This window comes from Apteryx rowi, unplaced genomic scaffold (assembly GCF_003343035.1).
Source record: "Apteryx rowi isolate R43461 unplaced genomic scaffold, aptRow1 scaffold_326, whole genome shotgun sequence".
NCBI classification, from domain to species: Eukaryota; Metazoa; Chordata; class Aves; order Apterygiformes; family Apterygidae; genus Apteryx; species Apteryx rowi.
Window position 1 is genome coordinate 627,382 of NW_020449708.1, and position 12,369 is coordinate 639,750.

Sequence of the window (12,369 nt, forward strand, 5' to 3'; positions counted from 1 at the left end):
CCTTTGCAGTATTAGCTGTAATTATAGGCTCCCCGTCTTTGTCAGAAAGGGGGGGGGGGAATGGAATATTTGCTATTGGGGAAAAATGGAGAAGCAGGAGCCTGTTTTTTCCTTTCCTGTTTCCTTCTCATTTCTTTCCCACTTCCCTCCGTGAGGGATTCACAGGGGAGTGGGTCTGTGAGCAATGCAGTGATCTCCTGGGGAGCAGAATTTGCTCTGCTGTGTTTTGTGCATTGGCCAGTGAGCCTGGTCCTGCGTGGTTAGAGGGACTGGTCTAAAAGGCGTCAACATCCATTACACCTCTTTGTCCGTAGATTCGAGAGGCACAGTGATTGCGTAGACAGGTCCAGAGCTGCTGCTGCGCCATGGCTGATTTTGGAGCTTTTTGTATTTTTAGCATTGCTGATGGTAGAGATGCCGACAGCAGAGCAATCGCAGCTACCTTCAAGTGAGAAATGATTCACGCTCTGTAAAAATAAAGCTTGATGAAAGCAGCCCTGTATGCTGTGAAATGAGGACTGCAGCTCTTGATCTTTAAAATGGCCCTCTTTTCCACTTTAAAAAAGACGTGCAGATTTTTATTGTTAGTTTGGATTAACTGTTTCTGGTGAGATCTCCAAAATGGCATTGGTTGGGGGGGGAAGCGTTGTTTCCCAGCAATCTTGTTACTGGAAAAGTGTTGCTGCATCTTTGGCAGCTGCAGGTACTCTGTACACCTAGTGTTTCCTGCGCCTGTACTTCATGTATAAACAGCAGCACTGTACAGGTTGCAGGTCCAGGTAACACCAGGCAGGCGCCTCCCTCAGACTGTTCCCCTCGTGTGTCATTGGAGAGACAGCATGAGCTCATGATACCGGAGCATCTTGTCCCCTGCCATCTGCTGTGGATGCTTTTTGAGGAAGGGAGAAGATCTATTTCCAGACAAGTCACACTTGGTTTCAGTGGGAGAATTTGGATCTTTAGTAAAAGATTTTATGTAGACTTGAAATAAAGAAGGGGGAGGGAGGGTGAGTGGGGGGGGAAAAAACCCTACTATTTTAGTAATCTTTGATGTTTACAAGGTCTTAAAATATTTCAACAAATGGCATGTGAATACCATACAAAGGCAGATGTAGAAACAACCTTCAGAGAATCAATATCTCTTTTAATTAATTAATCCATTTACTCAGGCTGTATAAGAAGACATTCATATAAAAAGTCAGAAACGCATCATTTTAGAATGAAATATGCTACTAACCTTAAGCAGCTTGGAAAGTTAATAGTCCCATCTAAGCCTTTTTCCTTGCAGTAACCAGGCTTCCACAAGGTCATTCCTTTGAGACTCCGTTTGTCCGGCGTGACAAGCAGCACACAGCGGGACAGAGGCGGCATGCCTGGCTTCTGCCCTGGCATCTTCTGGGATGAGGTTTGATGAGGAAGGAAATTTTCTCCCCTGGAGCAGTGTATCATGGCACTAACATATTACCTTAAAATGAGTGCAGCAGCTTGACGCACTCCAAACAGGTCTTTCAGACTCTCTGAAGACTGACATCAGTGCTTAGAGCCATTTTGATCAGGCCAGGTAGTGTCAGGGGGAGTGAACATACAGCGGTGGTGTGGGGAAGCTGTCCAGCTATCACTGCTCACTGTTATGTGCCCTGAAGTTGCTGCTTTTTGTGCAGTCCTGTATTCCCTCTTCCTCCCCTGTCTCCAAATATAAAAATCAGATTTCTCTCAGAGGGCCAAGGAGTCTTGTAATGGCAAGCCAGTAAATTGTGGGAATTGAGGCCTGGGTGCCTCTCATGCTTCCAGTGTACCAGCTGAAAACAGAATTGCAGTTTCAGGTGCAGGGAAATATGCTGTCCTGTATAATCACCATTGCCTACTTATTCCATACTTGCTCTGTAATGCAGAGTTGCTTTCTGTGTGTTTATGTGTAAGGTAGTTTAAATGACTCGGCTCCAGGAGCTGTAATAATGATTCAAATAAAGGTTAAACAAAAGTTGCAGGATGGCAAAAAGCCTTGTGTGTGGACTTTCCCCTGTTCCAGCAACTATTTGTGACCTTTCATACAGTGAGATAAGTGGTTTTATCAGGCAAAAAAAAACTGAAGCAGGAATCTAGCTTGTTAACAGAATCACTCAGGTTGCAAGTGACATTTCCTTCCTTCCTTTTACAAGCTTGATTGCCACATTTTAAATGGCAACATTTATTCTGAAAAGAGTTGTCTGAGACTTTAGCCACACCATTGCTGTACACACCGGAATCCGTCAAATTGTATTTGCATTAAGGAATGAGCTGTAAGCAGGGAACTGGAAACTGTGGCTTAAAAGGTGAATATCCTTGGGAGATCTAGGTTCATATCTTGAGTCACAGCTTAAAATGAGTATTAACAACTCCCAGAAGTCTACAGCAGTGGGGGTTTTTAGTTTTTGTTTTTTAATTCAGTCAGGTTGCACAGTTGGCTTTCTCTGTTCAGGAGGGCTTGGGGACTGGCTAGGCGAGAGTGTACTTCAGGTCAGACCCGAGGTACATCTGCAGAGCATGTGCAACTATAGAGAAGAGGTTAGAGTTATCATTTGATTTACTGATTTATTTATTGATCTCAGTGAGTCCTTCCTCTCCATTATATATACAGCTCCATAAAAAGGAGGAGAATACTAACGTATGGTGTGTGTTTTAGATCCTTCCTTTCCAAAAATGCCAAACTTTTTCATCTGATTGCTGGAATGGATTGTATTTCCCTTCTTTCTCATTTAGAGAAAAGAAAACTTTCAAATATACAACTATAGGAATAAGAAAAGCAAGGAAAATGACAAGTCTCTGTAACTGTATGCTTCAAACAAACCTCGTATTTGCTGATCTGTACAGATGTATTAATGAGATGGTCATGTCAACACTGCTGATTATTTATCTCTTTTATGGGTGTGAATGACTCAGTCCTCGACTCGGACATAGTTACTATGTTAGTGATACACTCAGTACAAATGGGGAGCTTGGGTGTTTAACTGCCAGACTCTAGCAGCTTTACAGGGAATGTGCGTTGGGCAGTACATTCTTGATATTGCCGAATCATGAATCCTTGTTCCAAGGCACATGGACATGAGCATTTCTCAGTGAAATGGTTGTCTAATTTGAGTGGCAACGGAGAGAGGGTTAAGCTGTAAAGAACAATCTATTTTCTTAGGCATGGTCTTAGAAATAGCCAGATTGTGCTTAAAAATCCAGCTTGAGGTAGTTGCTTGTTTTGGAAAATTGTAGCACCTGGAGCTAAAACTTAGCCAAGCTGTGTGCAATAGAAAACAGAGCTGGATGTCCTGGGCAGGCTGTATATAAGTGTGTAGTAACATAAACTGTAACATAAAGTATATGTTATATAAACATAACGTTTACTGTAATGTAAAGCATAACTAGCAGTGTGTGATAGGTAGAACATCTAGCAGCCTGTAGTGTGTTTACCCTGGAAAAGTTGTAAATGGCTGTTAGAGAACCTGCTTCATGGATGCCATTTAGATTAGAATGACAGTCAGGCAAATACTGCTGTAGAGAAGGCTGAAATGGCCAGGCCCTCAGACACCAAGGCAGTGGTCTTCTGAGAACCTATGGAGCAAAGAAAACCAAGCAGATACCCAGGTGCCTTCTTCGCTTAAGAATGTAACTCATCAGGCTCTTAAATATTAGGAAAATCAGCTCAAGCTGAGGATATTGTTACCTGGGCCATTTCTCTTAAAAGCTCAATTTTGCAAGGATTCCTTTAAAATGCAGTTGCCTGGTTAAATAATTTCTTCAGTATCGTCAGTGTCTTCACCAATAGAAATCCATGACCCTTCTCCTTCCCCAATTCACTGTTGTCTTCTGAGCTTCTTATTTCTTCAATAGCAGGTATTTTAGCACCATTTTGGCTTCTCTTCTCTTCTCCCCACCCCGAGGCTCTCAGTCCAGCAGTCCAAAGAAATATGTTCTGCTGTTTCTTCCACCTGTAGACTCAGTGATGCTCCTGAGCATGTTAATTGAGTGATATGTCTGCAAGGAGTTTCAGAACTGCAATCCTGTAGATAAGGTTCTGTGACCTTTCCTGGGGCATCCACATGGACAGGAAAGCTGGGAGTTACAGAGGAAATCTGGGTGGATAGTTGGGGAATTCAGTTTCTTCATGCCGTGTGGGACCAGAGTCAGACTGGTGAGGAAACAGTAGCTGTTGCCTGGCTCAAGTCAGTCCTGTCTAGGACATTCATCCTAGTTGAAAAACGATACTTCTGAGTGGTCTTGCCTCAGGGAAAATGAAATATATCGCCTTTTCTCTAACTGTGCTGCCCAATGAAAAGCTACCAAGTAAAGCTGGGAAAGCTTGCATATCAATTTATGATAATAAGGATGAACGTTGCTTTGGATAGAGCCCTGTAATCAGAGTCTGGAGGAAAGATGCACACCTTAAATATGTTCTAAGAAAATATTTAGGAACTCCAGACTTCAAAAAGGGCAAGAAGGAGGACCCAGGGAACTACAGGCTAGTCAGCCTCACCTCCATCCCTGGAAAGGTGATGGAGCAGCTCATCCTGGACACCATTTCCAAGCATATGAAGGATAAGAAGGTGATCGGGAGTAGTCAGCACAGCTTCACCAAGGGGAAATCATGCTTAACCAACCTGAGAGCCTTCTATGATGGGATGACTGGCTGGGTAGATGAGGGGAGAGCAGTGGATGGTGTCTACCTTGACTTCAGCAAGGTTTTTGACACTGTTTCCCATAACATCCTCATAGGGAAGCTCAGGAAGTGTGGGCTGGATGAGTGGACAGGGAGGTGGATTGAGAACTGGCTGTATGGCAGAGCTCAGAGGGTTGTGCTCAGCGGTGCAGAGTCTAGTTGGAGGCCTGTAGCTAGCGGTGTCCCCCAGGGGTCAGTACTGGGTCCAATCTTGTTCAACTTCATCAATGACCTGGATGAAGGGACAGAGTGCACCCTCAGCAAGTTTGCAGACGATAGAAAACTGGGAGGAGTGGCCGATACACCGGAGGGCTGTGCTGCCATTCAGAGAGACCTGGACAGGCTGGAGAGATGGGTGGAGAGGAACCTCGTGAAGGTCAACAAAGGGAAGTGCAGGGTCCTGCCCCTGGGGAGGAATAACCCCATGCCCCAGGACAGGCTGGGGAGCTGACCTGCTGGAACACAGCCCTGCATAGAAGGACTTGGGAGTGCTGGTGGGCAGCAAGTTGATCATGAGCCAGCAATGTGCCCTTGTGGCAAAGAAGGCAAGAGGAAAAGCATTGCCAGCAGGCTGAGGGAGGTGATCCTCCCCCTCTCTTCAGCCCTGGTGAGGCCACATCTGGAGTGCTGGGTCCAGTTCTGGGCTCCCCAGTAAAAGAAAGCCATGGATTTACTGGAACGAGTCCAGCAAAGGGCTACGAAGATGATTAAGGGACTGGAGCACCTCTCTTATGAGGAAAGGCTGAGAGAGCTGGGACTGTCTAGCCTGGAGAAGACTGAGGTGGGGGATCTTATCAATGCGTATAAGTATCTGAAGGGAGGGTGTAAAGAGGATGGGCGAGACTCTTCTCTGTGGCGCCTAGCGATAGGACAAGAGGTAACGGGCACAAACTGAAACACAGGAAGTTCTGTCTGAACATGAGAAAAAACTTCTTTACTGTGAGGGTGACAGAGCACTGGAGCAGGTTGCCCAGAGAGACTGTGGAGTCTCCATCCTTGGAGATATTCAAATGCTGTCTGGACAGGGTCCTGTGCAATGTGCTTTAGGTGACCCTGCTTGAGCAGAGGGGTGGACTAGAGGTCCATGCCAACATCAGCAGTTCTGTGATTCTGTGAACTGTCATTCGCAGAGTCTAATTATCACAAGATTTAAAATAAAACCTGGAAAGTTAAGTTAGAGCTCATTGCATATGCAGTACCAAACCCCCTGCCTGGCTCAGGCAGCCTGCTGGGTAGTCTCTCCCCGATCCCCATCTGGGCAGAGCAGTGATTTCATCCAGCATCTACTGTGGGGTGGAGACGCTGGTACATAGGTGACCCATTGTCTGAGATTGCTCAGAGGGTAATCTAGAAACGGGAGATTGACATCTAACAGCCATCCAGGCTTGAACATTGCTCCTTCATTGATGCTGATTAGGTGACTAGCGTGAAAGGTAGGTAGTTATCTGATATGACAGCAAATAAAGTCACATCTATGCAGTGCTCACATAACTGGCCAAAATAATGAGCACAGTGACTTCACAGCTTGAAGAGTAACTGCATAAGCTGCTTTTGATAACATGCAGATGTAGCGGTGACACACACCAGTGAGCTGTTTTGTGTTAAGCCTTGTACTGGCTGCTACTCAACTTAGGCTCTTCTTTGTGACAGCCCTTGTTGGGCTAGAATTCTTGTTTTTTCTGTTTTTGAGAGCAATACACTGGTATTGAGAAGACTGTGATATTTCAGGTCCTTGCTTCATTTTGACTACTTTGTTTTCCTTTTTGTCTGTCCATGAAAACTGGTGTATTCTAACCCTGTCCTAGCTTCATTTCACTTTGAGCTGATGTTCGAACACACTCCACTGTCATATCAGGCCAGTTAGTGAGTATTTGCCGTTGCTTGCACAGAAGATGTACAAGCCACAATGGGCTGGCTTTGAATGAGCAAAGTAAAAAATAAAATTATAGAAATGTAATTTTAAATGTGTCAGTAAGTCACAACCACGCTGTTTGTTATAACAACAAAATGCCTTTTGGACATTGTCTTAAAACTTGGAAAGAAGGGTAGGGGACAGATCACGTCACCTTGGCTCCTGTTGTCCTGTTGTGGGACTCCAAAAGACGTATTGCCCGACAAGATTTGTGCTGGCAGAATCGGGTTCAGAAACAGGGAGGGAATTTGGTACATAGCCTGGGACTTTCAGAACCAAAATCAGGACACAGTTTGGCTCCATTTTTTGAGATAATGCCACAGCATTCAAAAAGGGAGGTGGATACACTGCTCTCTGATCTGGAATCGGTTTTACTCTAATATTAATCTGAAAGGAGATGGGAAGAAGTTTCCCATCCAAATGAAGGTAGTTTTGTGGTTTGCTCTTTAATAATCATTTTATCTTAACAAGGAGGCATGGCATCTGTGTGATGATTAATCTCTGACTCTGGTTACTAAATGTCATTCATTTAAAAAAAAAATGGGTTGAAGTAAACATACCGTATTGCTTTGGACAAATTCTGCTGAGAGGACTGTTCCATTTAAAGACTCCCATTTTCCTAGCACTTTTCAATGATGGCTATATGGGAAACACTATTTTAAAAGTATTTGCCTTGCGGTGTGGATAACTGATGCTGTCTTCTGGTCTCTGCCTCTGTATTGGCCTCCCACGCAGATGCTCTCAGAAGGCACAATCAGGGCACTGCCTGTCTCTGTACCACTCATCGCTCATTTCTACTCTGAGCATGGACTTCAGAGGACGTTCTTCATAGCCACCAAAGAACATGATCGTTTGTTTATGGCGCTCCCACCCGTTCAAAGCATTTGATTGGAGCAATTCTGTAAATAGTGAGGCTTCTGGGAAAACAGGAAAGTTTTCAACGGTGTAATGAGGAGGGAAGCCACTGATGCTCTAGGTGTGAGGCTGTCAGTTTTGCTCATGCTCAGAAAGAGCTCAGCTGACTTGGAGGAAGCAGGAGTGCGGGCATGAATGGGCCATGCTGCTTAACAATACTCCTCTTGGACATTAAATTCCTTTTTGTAATGCAAGACTGAGACTTTTAGTGAGTTCTTTACAAGCTGGCTCATAGTCCCAGTTAAGCAATGTATCCATTATTCATTGAGTTTATTATGGCATTTTCTGGGAGCCAGATAAGAATAGGGCTGTATTATGGTGGGCATCAGAGCTCCTGCCCCACTGGTCAGATGGTGTAAAGGAGCAAGGCAGGCAAGACAGGGAAAGGGCTAGCTGCAAAGCACTCTTAGTCTTAAACCTATTCTCATTCAGCAATGCATGTACTTAAGCACTATGCAAAACTGAAGTTTGATTTCCGCACTCTGTCTGCGTTGGTGTGGGGACTGTGGAAAGGAATGCTATCAAGTGTGTGAGAACATGAATGGAGAGCAGAAGATTGCTCTGTTCCATATTTCTCTTTCTCTTTTTTTTTTTCTTTCCCCTGTCCTTTCATGCCTGCCACCTTTTTCTCATCTGGGTTCTTTTTCTTTCTTCTGTGGAGGTCAACTGAGCTACCTTAGTAAAAAGGCTAGTTACAAGGTGGAACAATTTAGAAACCAAGACCAATCCAGGTAAAAGGAGAGGTCGGATGCTGATATAAGAGAGGCTGGTAGTTCCTGGGCTCATAAGCCTTCCCAAAGGCCAGGGGGACTGTGGAGGGCTGAGGCTGTCATAGGGCTGTAGCTTTGGTCATTGCTGTGTTGATTTGATTTCTTTAGAGTGAAGGGCAAGGCATGCTTGCAGTTTGAGCTGTCCTTACATAGGGTAGGTGAGAGAAGCCCTGTTTCTGGGAAAGCCAATTTGCTGGACCCAAAGGAGTTACACTGTGCAAATTGTTAACACAAATGGAGAAATCTGTGCTTGATTGTGCTCTCCAGCTGGTGCAAGCTTACCGGATGAGCAGTGAAGGAGAAACATCCACAAGTCTTCCAGGATGTTCCTTGTCGTGCTTAGTCCCATTTGAATGGAGTTCAGTGGTGTGCACCGTGCTGTCCTGCTGGGATACACTGCTCAGCCATACTGCTCAGCATCACATGAGCACCTGTGAGGTTGTAACAGACTAGCAATCTCCAGTGGAGCTAATGTTCCCATCATGGGACACGGTGACAGAATGACTTGGGACCTCATGTCTTAGCACTTTGGAAATTCAGGGCCATTCTTTTGGTATCTCAAGGTGATCCTAAAGGCAGCTGCAGAGCCCTCTTTAAATGGCTAGCTCTGTACAGTGCTGTGTGCTGCTGTTCTCATGACATTTGCTTATGGGATTTAGCCTCTGAATGTAGTATCCACCTAGTCAGGCCTTCCTTTTGCTTCCACTTCAGAGGCATCCAAGCTCAACTCTCTGTGGTAGAGCCCATGGTCTCAGAGGTACAAAGGTTCTTGTATACGTCCTGTTCTCCTGATCTGGGCATTCCTCTTTAAGTGTGTCAGAGCTTTTGCTGTATAATGTAAGTATGCTCTACCTAGTGCCTTTTCATAGCCAGATTGTCACTTTGCAGCTCTTCAGAGATCTGTTTTCCGCCTTTGTGTTTTAGCCCTCAGGACTTTACGCTGTTCTAACCCAGCTAGCTGTGATTTACTGCTCCTGCCTTAAAATATCTAGACCACGAATGTGCTGTATGCTCTTAGAGTACATGCTTCTTGAAGTGCAGCTGTAGATGCTTCCTTGCTGTTGCTGTAGAAGCAATACATAAAGGATCTCCCTTGGGTACTCTTTGGCTGCTGAGGAATGCACATGGCTATCGAGATGTGGTTAATGCTGTTTGCACTTCCACTGAACACTTCCTGGCCCTTTCTTTACAGTTCCCATAAGATCTCCTCTTAGACAATGCAGGTCATGTCAAAGTTGTATAGAGCACCCAGGGTTTTTTGTGCAGAGTCCTTAAATACCTGCTGATGTTGGAGTAAAGACTTATGGGGGAGGGGTTAGCTACAGATTTGGTGTTATATGAACTCTATTGGTACGGATGGGTGAAGCCTATGGAAATTGGCAGACACAAAGTTGGAGTCAACAAGAGTGTTGGACCTTGAGGATCATCTTTTCCTGGGAGGATATGGGGGGGGGGGGAATGGTGATGAGTGTTGGGTTTTGTTTCCATTCCTGCTGAACTCATATAGAAAAGAATCTGCTTTCTTCCATTTTTTTAGCATCGTAGGGCTGATCTAAATTGGAGCAGTGTGTACCTAAAAGGTATCTTTCCATGGAGAATTTGTTAAAATGCTTTTAATGGAAGTTCTCTCCGTGGTTAGAAATCCTTTCCGGATTTTTCTTTTAAAGGAGCACAGTAAGTTACTGTAGGAACCTCTCTGCAGCCTGTGCCAACACCAACCTGCCAGCCTGAAAGTGGAAACCAGAGGGACCTGCTAGGAGGTCCCATGAATCATAGAGCCACCCTGTTCGCTGCTTGCAGGCAACTGCTGTGGAGGGTGCCAGGGTGACATAGTTATGTGACTCATTTTGCAAACTGCTCCCTTTAGGTTATGGAAATTGTTGGCAAAGACTGAAAATGAGGCTCATAATGAAATAAACTTGTGTAAGAAGGGTATTGGTGGTCAGGCAGTGAGGGTGGGTGCATATACATCAGTTAGCATCCCTTTTTATTTATTATTTTTAATATCTTTGTTTTAGATTTCTCATCTTGTGAGCCTTTGGGACGGAACAATTGATTGAGGATCTGAAGGACATCTAGTTCAAGGCCACCCAGAATTCAGTAGCTGCCTGTTGTTGGTACAGCTCTTAAGATGTGGCTCTTGCGCTCAAGAAGGTGGGACATCGGGCATGTGCTATGTGTACTTCAGCTGTCTGTGTAAGCAGCTTCCTCTAATCCACACAACAAGCCCTTAAACTTTGGGGTAATAAGATATTTGCACTAACAGGTCATATATGGTGGTGCTTGGGTGGGAAATTCTTGTCAGGAGCTACTTGCGCAGAAAATATTTGAGGGGTTTGCAATGAAAATAAATTCAGAATTACAGAATAAAATTGGAAAGGGCAGTGTGAAGGGGGGAAGCGGAGGTTGGCCTCCTGGAAAGAGATGTGCTTTTGTACCTCAGAGAACTGCAGGAGTGTCATGTCAACTCCGTAACACTGGAGCAGCCTTGCTGTTGAAGGTCAGGCTGTCAAGAGCTGACTTTCTCAGGCAGACAAAAATCTTTGTCACAAAGTAAGCCAAACTCCTGCATAAGAAGATTTTCCAGTTTTAGGAAAAGGAAGTGCTATTTTGATTGGGTCTATGTAATATGATCTCCTGGAAGGGAGTCCCCCTTGTCCCACAGTTCTCAGTTCTTTTGTAAGTGCAGGGAATTGTGGTGGTTAGCTGAATTGTATGAAAAGAAAATTTTTTAAATCTGTTTCCTTTTGACACTTGCTAAGTGTTTGTGCATAATTCAGGTTACAAAATGGGACCGGGTCAGTACTACCCTTTTGCCAGTAGTTATTCCTGAACAAATGATGGATCTAGCGGTATTCACCTAGTGTTTTTTTTTGTGCACTTGTGCTGGGAGGAGGTCAACAAAGCTGTGAGATGAGTTCATGTGCCCATGCAGCTTATCACAGGCCACAAAGGTTGTTTGGAAGGCTTAGCTCTGCGTTGTTTCAGGTAGGTGGCTGACAAGCCAGATCCCCTGCAGTTAAACTTTTTTAATATCTTTGTTGAGGTAGTGCTGTCTACTAAATAACATCACCGCACTGAGATGTGACAGTCCTGGGTTTTATTCCTCGTTTGGTTGCTGGGTAGCTGAATACTGGTCATATCTTTTTCTCTTGCACCTCCATTTCTCTATCAGGGAATAGAAGAACCAGCATCATTGTCTCAATATAAGGTCTTGGTAGGATCTTAGAATGGAAAATGCCAGCTGTGACCTTGATGGTGTTGCTACCAAGCTTTAGTGCGTTTTAGAGATGCCAGTGATATAGGCTGGGTTGATCCTGATGTGCGCTGTTGATTCTCTTGTCATCTGTTACACAAGAGCAGCAGGGGTTTTCTACAAAAAGAAAGTTCCCCTTTCAGGCCTGTATGTTACTGTAGAAAATACGGAGCATCTTGTTTCACTTTTAGAGGGAAATGAAACTAAACACCGCACTGCCTGTGTCATGGCCTCTAGGCTGATGACCAAGGGAGAGTTAATGGTAGCCTTCAGTTCAGAGGTGTTGATCTTCATGGGTTGCCAGAATAGGGGCACAGCATGGCTCCCTCTCAAGTAACTAGTGCTATTGGACCAGTCAGTGTCAATGGGAAGAATATTTGTGATGCTGTTGGTCTGTCTTCTGGACAGAGATTTGGAGAGGACACAGTAAAGACGATACTGCAGGTAAATGCAAGCTACCAGAAAAAACTCTGAGGGTCTAGATTTTTCTGCAGCCAGATGATGTTAATAAATCCTACCCTCAACTGCATGCTTTAAACAAAGATGCAGTCTTCATAATAGACCAGATTCATTGATTTCTATTTGCTCTATAATCATCTCTGGAAAGAAATTTCTCACTGATTAACATATGCCCAGAAGCATCAGCAGTGAATGGGCCTTATAGTTTTGTCTTCAGTGTACCGCAGACATTTGGTCGTATCTTCAGCTGGTGAAAACTGGTGTGGCTTTGTTGCCTTTCCAAGTCTATTTACAATGAGTGAAGATTGGTCCTTCTGTTCTCCTTCACATGAAGGTCATGTAACTTTTGCGGCTTTGTGCAATATGTTCTTTC

At 44.5% G+C, this 12,369-nt stretch overlaps 1 long non-coding RNA gene across 9 annotated transcripts in view; it reads left to right on the forward strand.

The window, feature by feature from the left end:
* The window catches only part of LOC112968830, a 376,846-nt gene that overhangs the window by 116,372 nt on the left and 248,105 nt on the right, over positions 1 to 12,369 (forward strand). For 8 of the 9 annotated variants that reach the window (XR_003254455.1, XR_003254459.1, XR_003254458.1 and 5 more), the window contains one exon: positions 10,300 to 10,435. The exons of the other annotated variant lie outside the window; for it this stretch is intronic. This is a non-coding gene — a long non-coding RNA (uncharacterized LOC112968830). The remainder of the gene's footprint in view (positions 1 to 10,299; positions 10,436 to 12,369) is intronic. 9 annotated transcript variants of the gene reach the window in all.